Genomic DNA, 10,374 nt, shown 5'->3' with positions numbered 1-10,374 from the left:
CTCTCATTGGACCACTGCTCACTCACCTGACAGCACCTTAAAGTGTGTATGACACTCTTTAAAATTTAATCTTAATTATTAATTTGTTTTCCACCACTTTGTTAAGTGTACAAATCAACAAAACAATAAATCAAGCTCTGATTTGTAGTTTGTCAATTTCTGAAGCATAAATACTCATGCTGAAAATTTGACAATCTCTCTCCCAAGCCAGTACAAATTATTGCCAGCAGAACACTGCTCTGAAGTCATCTTAGTGAGGTAGCTAAGAGACCATCACCCTCTTTCAAATAGCTTGTACAGGTTTAAGAATCGATACTGATTTATTTCATAAATTAAAAATAAAATTTTTTTAAAAGTTGGTACCAGAATCACTCTAGACTACCCACTCAATGTTCCCCAGCACACAAGTAAGGACACTGCTGTCCCCTCTCTCCCCCAGGAGATGGGGGGATACCAGTTCTTTGCCTTTTAGCTGCCTCTACTACGCAATTATCTCCTTGGCTTATTCAGGGCTGAACAGACTTTTTCACCTCCTCCCTTGTCATCCAAAATTAAGGCATGTCCCCCAAACTCCATCAAAGGATGGAGTTAGAACAAAGGTTCTTTTAAGCAAGAAGTTCTGAACCTTGCTTGGGTGATGGAGGCCTTTGGCAACCTAGTGAAGCCCGTGGACCCCTTATCAGAATGATGTTTTCAATTGCATAAAATAAAATATATAGGAAGAAATTATCTAATATATAATTTTATATGTATGTTTTTATTATTCTGTGGATATATGTATACATATAAATTTACATATTATATAATATGTGTTTTATATGTGTGTGTATACACATACACACACACACACATGCATATACAGTTTATGGTTAAGATTAACCAGGTTAAAAACATCTGTATCTAAGTCCTCCCTAGGAAGGAATTTATCATTGACTCCTGAATACTGGATTGGCAGCAGTGACAAAGGGGCTTATTAGTTCCATGTTACAGCAAGCAGTGGTCTAGCACGGGTCTGTCTATATCACTGCCCATTCTGATGCCCATTTCTCTGAGACCCTCCGTGCTACCCACTCTACTGTCTACTTCCATTGTTGTTATACTGGGGCCTTAGTGCTACCTCTCTGTGCCAGAACCCAGTGAAGCCCCCCTCAGCCAGACAGACCAGTGACTTCTGTGCTACAGCTGAGTATTGCCCCCTTGTGCCAGGGTGTATCAGTACCATGTTGTGGTAAGTACTGGACCTCACAGGAGTGTCTATTTCAGGGTTGCTGTTGCTCACTTATGTTTCCTCCTTCCCTCCCTCACCACCTCCTCAAAAGAAAGGGAGGGAATAAGCATTTATATAGTACCTACTATGTGCCAGGCTCTGCACAAAGTAAGTAATTTATCTCATCACAACAACCCAGGGAGGTAAATGCTATTATTATCCCCATTTATTATTTATTTACTATTTATTATCCCTATCCCAGTTGAGAAAACTGAGGCAAACAGAAATTGAGTGACTTGCCAAGGGTCACACAGCTAGTCAGCCTCTGGATCCAAATTTGAACTTGGATCTTCCTGACTCCAGGCCCAAAGTTCTATCCACTGTACCGCTGAGATGCCTCACAGAGGCATAAAGAATTAAGAGATGGCTCTCACTCTAAATAAAGGAACAGAAAAGTAATTTTAAAGGTTCTAGATATCATCAATTTAAATCACTTAATCTAAAGGCTGTTTTACATACATTTTAAAATAAATTGCTCATTGTTACTTTGAATTTCAATAAACAAAATCGCATATTTTTTAGTCATTGTGAGTTTCCATCAGGAATCTTTTTTTTTTTTATCCATTCATTCTCATTGACTTTTCCCCTCATTTGGTCTTAATTAGCATAGTTAGCTCTCTGTTCCTCTATTTATGCTATTTTTTTTTCTTTGCATTATTCCATAAAGGTTTTTCCATATCTCTTCTCCCCAAATATTTCTTTGTATTCTTTCACACTTGCCATCTTAATTCCAATTCATTAATGTACTATAATTTATTTAATTTGTTATTAGAGATTTAAACTGCTTCCATTTTTTTTTTGCAATTATAAATAACTACTTGGTCTACTTCCAAAGATAATTAGAGAAAAAGGACAAGAACTTATATGTTCTAAAATGTCTAAAGCAGCTCTCCTTGTGGTGACAAAGAACTGGAAATAGCAGAGATGCCTATCAATTTGAGAATGGCTGAACAAGTTGTGGTATATAATTATGATGGAATATTACTATGCTTTAAAAAATTAAGAGCAAGTTAGTTTTAGAAAAACATAGAAAGACTTGCATAAAATAATGAAGAGCAAAATGAGCAGAACCAAGAAAACATTGTATATAGTAACAGCAATATCGTTTTAAGAATAACATTGAATGAATATTTTAACTATTATAAATACCCAAATTAGCTATAAAGGACATATGAAGAAAGACATTATCTGCATCCAGAGAAAGAAATGATGAATAGAAGTAGGAATAGAATCATTTTACATGTATATGTATGCATACATATATACACATATACATACACACACACATATATATATACATTTTTTGGTAGCCATCTCTAGGGCGGGAAAGGAGGGAAGAAAAAAATTTATATGATAATTTTGTTGTCTATTTGAAAGGAATAGCAAGTTGTACATAATAGATTTAAAGTTTCATACACAATCATCTTTTTTATTTTACTATGTTATGGAAATGCTTGTTTTATTCCATAAATTAAAAATATTTTTTTAAAAAGCAAAAAAAAAAAATCTGTGAACATACAACTTTTTTTTCCTTTTGATAACAATCTAAGATCATATTTCCAATGATTGGTTATTAGGTCAAGGGATATAATTATTTTTATGTTTCCTCTTTTTAAAATTCCATTTATATCCTTTCACCATCTATCCATTATGACCTGGGAAAAATATTTTAATTATTTCTTTATATATTTTAGATGTCAAGTTTTTACCTGTCCTGTTTGTCACCAATTTTTTTTCCAGTTGATATTTCTTTAATTTCATTGCTGTTGTATTCAGATTTCTTTAAAAGGTCAACTATACTGTTAAAGCTTAGAGTCAAGTACTTATGTCTCTTAATAGACTATTTCCATCTTTATAAGATTCTTCATTTAAATAAAAATTCATCACCATGTTCCTGGAAATGACACATCTACACCAGCAAAGTTTGATAAATATCCTTTAATGTTAACTCTATATTCAATTTTTTTTTAAACTTTCCCTCATGGCATCTGAAGTGGAGATTGTAAAGCAGAAAGGATAATTGTGACCTCACAAGACCCACAAAAAAAAGAGAAGCATGGTATATAATACTGGGGCAAAGATCAAAGAAGAAGAAACAGAGTACACATAATGGAGCTGAAATAGAGTACTCTAGTAATAATAATTGCAGCTTACATTTATGTATAGCTCTAAGGTTTGCTGATTACCGTGTAACCATTACAGTACCCTCTGAGATAAATAGAGTATTATCCTTAGTTTACAGATTTAAGACTGAGGCTCAGAGGTATAAAATGAGATTTGTTCAGTCATAGGATTAGGAAGTAATAGAGATAGGAACCCAGATTGTTTTATAGCATATGTAAGTAAAAATGCTTTATAGGGGAAAGCATTCAGTTATTCAACTTGGGATACCAGTAACACATGTCTTTTATTGTTCCAACGGAAAACGATGTTGGTTTTTCTCTCTCCTCGACCAGCTGGTTAATATAAAGACTCTGGTGTGAGAAATGGAAAATGAGTTCAGAATTTTGGAATAGAAGGTGCAGAGAGAGAGGGTCAGGAACCTGAGGGTCAAGGTCTCCTGCCACCATTAAATCTGGCTTTATACTTCTAGATTCTGAATTGACTCCAAAGTCATTCTGTTTCCTTTCTTTTTTGAGCCTTGGAGATTAGCCTGCTTATTTACTTTTCTACTTTTTTTTCCCCAGGCAATCAGGGTTAAGTGACTTGCCCAGAGTCACACAGCTAGCAAGTGTCTGAGTCCAAATTTGAACTCAGGTCCTCCTGATGCCAGGGCCGGTGCTCTATCCACTGTGCCACCTAGCTGCCCCCATTTCTACTTTAGATAGGGGTTTAAAAGTGTTCTTCCTATTCTTGTTCACTCAGAATGACCTTTCTGTTCCCTTAGATCCCATAAGAAATATTTCCATGGAACTTGTACTAGGTTATTTGGCTATAGGAAAGAATAGAAGTGAGCTATTTGTTTTTCAATGAAAAAGTAAATTCTGGAAATCTTGGGCATTTTTCACAGGAGACAGGTAGAAGTGAGCGCTCTGTGGTAAAAATTAGAAAAGAGCATTTTCACTGGAGATTAAGGGAAGCCCAGCATTAGAAAGGCTTTGAGATGTGAGTTTTGGGTCCATTCTCCCTCATCCACCTCACCAGGCATCAGTGCTGTGGCCTGAAAACCCACTCTGGGTCAAAGTAAAGAGAGTCCTAGGTTACAGCTGGACAAAGGGGCAAGAGGAAAAACATTCCCAATAGAGATGGGGGTTCTTAGAGTCCCTAGGTCAGCTCTTCAGGGTAACCACAGCTAGAAAAAGGACACTTCTTAGTCAGACAGCTAGCTAAGGGTTTTGACTTTATCTTATAGTTCAGCTGATCAGATCTTCCTGATGTTTCTCAGAGAATCAGAGTGCCTTAGGGCAGAGGGTCAGTTCGTTTTGCTTTAAAAAATGCTTAGCACAAAATCTAGCGCATAGAAGACATAGAATAAATACTTTGCATGTTATTACAGACAGAATGAACTAATACACACTGAACATATGGCAACGGTTCAGACTTGTAATGGTACTCAATTGTAGAACATATTAGTACACTTACCCCTTCCACGGGTTAGGGGTGCAGAGCCCCTGCAATCTGGAAAATCGACATAAAATTTTTCAGCCCTCCCTTGGTACCAGAGGAGTTTGAATTTTTTATTTTCTTTTTCTTTTATGGGGTGTTTACAGTACCTTATTGTAAAATTTGGGTTAAGTATTTGGTCATAGGCTATATTATACAATACTATACATATATCTTATGCATTTCAGAGTTTCTAAACTTTTTCCATGTTGTCTGCTGGTTTTCACAAGTCGTCTGTAGCTCCTGCAAAACTCCCCCCAAATTCCCATTTAATTTCTTAGGCTGACCGGAAATATATCGAAACTGCCATGGGGAATGTTGCCATATGGGATAGTATTGTGTTAAGTTTTCTTGAAGCTTAATGTTTCCTTTATGAATTTGAATCCTAAGGCATTTGGAGCACATAAATTTATCACTAATATTGGTTAAGAAACCAGACAACAGTGTATGGTTCCTTTCACCATCATGTAGTTTCCTTGTTTATCACCCCTTTTAATTTTCTGAATATTTGCTTTTGCTTTGTCAGAGAGCATGATTGCAACTTCTGCCTTCTTGGATTCACTTGATACATAGTAAATTTTTTTCTGTCCCTTCAGTTTTATTTTGTTTTATAAATGTGTTTTTTTTAAGCAACAGATGATTGGATTTTGTTTTCTTATCATATCTTTAAATTGTTAACATTATGTTTATATTTTCCTCCATTTGTTCCTAATGTTGGGTTATTTCAAGGTATAATTTTTTTAATCTGTTGTATACACATTATTATGTTCCTTCATTTATTTTGGTTTATTCTTTTTAAGGTGTCCCATTCTCAATGGCTCTCTTCCTGTCACCAGTGATTACACTTTTCCCATTAGTTACCCCTCCCTCTTTGGAGTTTTGCTAATTAGTTCCAATTTCTTTCCTGCTTTTATAGGATTATTTAATTCTTCTCTTTTTTTTTTCTCTTAGTCAAATAGATTTCCACCTCCTAGCCAGCCCTTCCACTTGGCCTGTTCATTATTTTTTCATGTCATTTTTGGCATCCCTTTCCAGAGAGGGTTTCTCTCACTCTCTCCATCATTCATCTTCTCTTTCTGTCTGCTCTGGTTCCTAGACTAACAATCTATTCTCTCTCTATTCTCTGTATTCCTTATGAAATCGTAAATTCTAAGTTATCCATTCTGAGCTCCTGCCCTTTTGGTAGTTTCTGCCACTGCCTTGTAAAGATTACCTGGAAGGTTCCCCTTTTCCATTGTGCCTTACTCCCAGAACATAGACAATTCCTACATGGGACAGAAAAGACACTTCCACAGTATAGTGACCACCCTCCTCCAACTTCTCTGATTTTGCAGCCCATCACTGGTATATACCCTCTTCCTAGTTACCGTCTTTTCTCCATTTGCCTCAAAACTTATCCACTCTCTCAGGTACCAGTTGCCCCCAGGATATCCAAATCCTTCCCTCCCAAAGTAGAACAAGTGGTCTTTTTAAGCACCAAATCCGTACAAGTATAAGCATCAAAGACCACCCTCAGTACAAGGTCCCCATCTCCCTTCACAGAATATCTCTCTTCATCCAGAGAAGCCTTTATCAGTAGAACCCCCTTCTACTACTACAGTAAGGCCTCCCTCCTCTCCTTTTCCCTTTTCAGTCCTTTTCCTCAACTCCTCACCACTTCCCTGCAGTTTCATCTCTTCCTAAGACCACCAGAGTGACCTTCCCCTCATTGTGAACCCCTGACTTGATTTGCCCTATGCACATCACACACTCCCTTCTTCCCTTTTCATTCATCCTCCCATTTTTGGAATATTGTTGTTGTTCAATCATGTCCAACTCTTTGTGACACCATTGGGGCTTTCTTGACAGTGATACAGGAATGGTTTGCCATTTCCTTCTCTAGATCATTTTACAGATGAAGAAACTGAGGCAAACAGAGTTAAGGGACTTACTCAGGGTCACTCAGCAAGTAAGTTTCTATCTGAGGCCGGATTTGAACTTAGGTCTTCCTGACTCCAGGCCCAGTGCTCTGTCCACTTACCACTTAGCTGCCCACTTTGTAATGTAGTTACACACACACACATATCATTGATTTATCTGTAGGGAAGGTATCACCAAATTCTGTCTATAATGCTTCCTAACTGTTACCTCTACCTGTCCTCTACCTTCACTCCTGTCGTTTTGTATACATTTAAAAAGAAATCTCTAACTGGTCTCTCTGCTAGGGCTGCTCCTGGCTGCCACATTTATTCATTCCTCCTAAATTCCTGTTGTTTGGGATATTTGAGAAGCAAATAATACCTTCAGGTCTAGTTTTCTGTGTGTGTGTGTGTGTGTGTGTGTGTGTGTGTGTGTGTGTAGCAAAACCTTTATTTGATTTCTGGCAGCCTCTTATTCTTTGGCCTTTGGAGCAGTTGTTTTCTGAGCGGGTCCCTTCTGGACAGGTCTCTTCTTGGCTGGGGCCTTCTGGACAGAGGCTTTTTGACCCTTCTGACCCTCTGGCCATGGGCACCTTCTGGCACTCAGTCTTCTTCAAGGGGATCTTCTTGGCAGAGATCTTTGCAGCCAGCACCTTCTGGGCAGCCCCCTTGTCAGGAGACCCCTTCTAGGTGGACTCCTGGAGCTTCTTTACTTCATTCTTGGTAATTTGGTTTCTCATTTTCTTGGCCTTCATGACTTTGTAATGGTCAAAATCTGTCATCTTAACTTTCCTTTCTCTGTCTTCAATCTTTTTGGCCCATCTTGTGTCTTTCCATTTTGTTTTGATCTTTTCTTTCTCCCAAGCATCCTGGACGTATTTCTGAGGAGCGCTGTGTGGGAACTTGAGCCCGAAATCTTTAAATGGCATGGCCTGCCTCCTCACACTACTGCATGGGCCATCAACCAAAGCCCTATTCTGATCAATAACATCCACAACAGCTACCAGCTTGCCGGCATATGGCCCAAAGGAAATGTAGGCCACCTGTCCAATTTCCACATAGCACTTGAATACCATATTGGCGGTGAAGCAGAAGACATACACTGCCCCAAAAGCTAAAAGCTTTTTAAAGAAACAAATTTTAATTAAGAGTTGTTTTTCCAGCTCCTTGTGAGGCCCCTCCTGAACTTGAGGGCATCGTAGAGTCTCTTTCCCTTGTCTTGGAATACCGTAAAACTTCCCCCCTATCCTGGACCATAAAAATTCCTTGTCTCCCTCATCCTGAGTCATAAAATTTCCCGTCTTCCTTAACCTGAGTCCCTATTCTGCCATCCATCTTCCTCATCCTGTGTCATGACAACCCCTTCCCTTATCTTGTAAGATAAAACAGACCCCTATCCCTCTGTAAGTTACTAGTCCTCTTTCCAGAGCTAGCCGCTTTTGCGTCAATAAAGCTCCCAATGGTTACAGAGAAGGTCTAAGTGAATTCTTTCACACCTGAACCATCTCTCCCAACTCTAAACCTCAACAGTGGCGCTGAATGAGAAGTCTAGTTTTCTTTTTAAAAATGTCTCAAATACTTATTATTGTATGTCCATCATTTTAAATTTACGGCTAAGCTCAGATTTGTAGGTTAAATCACCCGGGGCTGCATCCTGAGCTCCATTACTTTTTGGAACACATTATTCCATTTCCTCCTGCGTTTTCTAACAGGTGCAAAATAGTCTTGGGTCATTTGGATTTCTTTTCCTTTATATTTCAAGGTCTTTCTCATTTTTTGCTTGTAGAACTTGTTTCTGAATTGAATTGCTAAATTGAATCATCATGTATCTTGCAGTTTGGGGCCTTAGGTTTTTGTTGTTATTGTTGTTTTATTTTATTTTTTTCTGGAGGTAATCTATGAATTCTTTCAATTGTCATTTTATTCTGTATGCTCAGAAGTTCTGGCTGCTCCCTTGTATTATTTCCTGCATTATACTGTTAATTTTTTTTTCCTGTCATTCTTCTTTGGAATCTGTGATCCTGAGGTTGTCACTATGTAGCCTTTCTTCAAGATCAGTATGTTTTGCTTCCATAGTGAGAATATTTTCTTTTAATATCATTGTTTTATCTTTTCTTCTTCTGGATTGTCCTTCACTTCAGTGTTTTGCAGCCTCTAGCTATCATTTTGTCTTTTGCTTCTTTAGTGAGATTTACCATTACAAATTATTTTTGCTGCACAGGCCATAAATTCTGCTCTCATAATTCTCATTTCTCTTTTAAACCACTCAGTAATAGCATGTTGTTTTCCCTTGTTCTCCTAAATAATTGATTGACCAGCATAGGGCCAGATAAGACATATGGGTTGCTTGAGATACATAATTGTGAAAAAACTTGCATCAATCTTTAGATCTGCTGGGCTTTCCAGTCAGCAAAACCTAGGTTTTGTTTAACTGAAGGCTCTCTAAGCAGTAAGTAGAGGTAGTAGGTAGAGCCTCTTCCTAGCCACACAGGGTTAGGTTCAAATAATGCAATAAAGTTTCTCACAATTCACATGATGGAATAAAGTTTTCTTACCAGATAGAAATTGACCTAGACCCATAACTGAGCAGTAATGGAACTGAGTTAGGGCCAGAATTGGAGTCAATGTGGTTCAATCAATTCCCACTACAACTTGGTGTTCAAATCCCCTCAATTTCCTCATCTCATACTATCCATATGTTGTAAATTCCAGTGAACTAACACAGTCTCAGTCGGTTCACCTAGCATTTATTAAGCACCTATTATATGCCAGGCACTGTGCTGAGTGTTGGGGATACAAAGAAAGTTAAAAAACAAAAGAAAAGAAAACATAGTTGATACTTTCAAGGAGTTCACAGTCTAATAGAGAGTGGGGAGGTTGTAATAGCATGCCAACAACTATGTACAAATAAGATGTTCAGTCATGTCCAACTTTTCATGACCCCATTCTGAGTTTTCTTGGCAAAGATACTAGAGTGGTTTGCTATATCCTTCTCCAGCTCATTTTACAGATGAGGAACCTGAGGTAAAGAGGTGACTTGTCCGGGGTCACACAGCTAGCAAGTGTCTGAGGCCAGATTTGAAGTGATAGGGCATGGGTTTGAATCATAGTGCTGCCATTGGCTGTTAGACATTGGACAACTCCCTTAGACCCTGAGCCCTTCCAGCTCTACCTCTATGATTATTCTCTAAATATTGAAATAAATGAATTCGTGGATATACAAGTGGTTTATCCCGGTCACCTCTGCCAAGGCACTAATCTCAATCACGCATGGTTACTAGGCTATTCCTTCCTCCCTCCCACCCTGTTCCCAACTCTAACCCCCAGGCCCTTTAGAAGAATCCCGACCCTTTTCACCTTTCTACAAGCAAAGTAAGATAAAGCAGCCTCCCAGATCACCAGTGCCTTCCCTTGCCCTCCCCCAACCTGTTTGAGTCTCCATCCTTAAAGGAACAGCAAAACTCAACAGATTGAGGTACTGAAGCATCGTGCCCCAGGGAGTCTCTGACCCACCAGTGGCCCCACCCCTTCATCCCGGCACAGCCAAAGGCTACGACGAGAGGTGGGACCAGGCAGGCTTAGTCCTGGACGTTCGGATAAAAACAG

The 10,374-nt window shown here is 38.5% G+C and overlaps 1 pseudogene; it reads right to left on the bottom strand.

Annotated features, from left to right (window-relative positions):
• Positions 1-7,240: 7,240 nt before the first annotated feature.
• LOC114052030 lies at positions 7,241-7,844 on the bottom strand (annotated as a pseudogene).
• Positions 7,845-10,374: the final 2,530 nt, after the last annotated feature.

The sequence above is a fragment of the Vombatus ursinus genome, unplaced genomic scaffold, assembly GCF_900497805.2.
Source record: "Vombatus ursinus unplaced genomic scaffold, bare-nosed wombat genome assembly UNPS02014807.1, whole genome shotgun sequence".
NCBI lineage: Eukaryota > Metazoa > Chordata > Mammalia > Diprotodontia > Vombatidae > Vombatus > Vombatus ursinus.
This window is presented reverse-complemented; position numbering and strand designations above follow the sequence as displayed.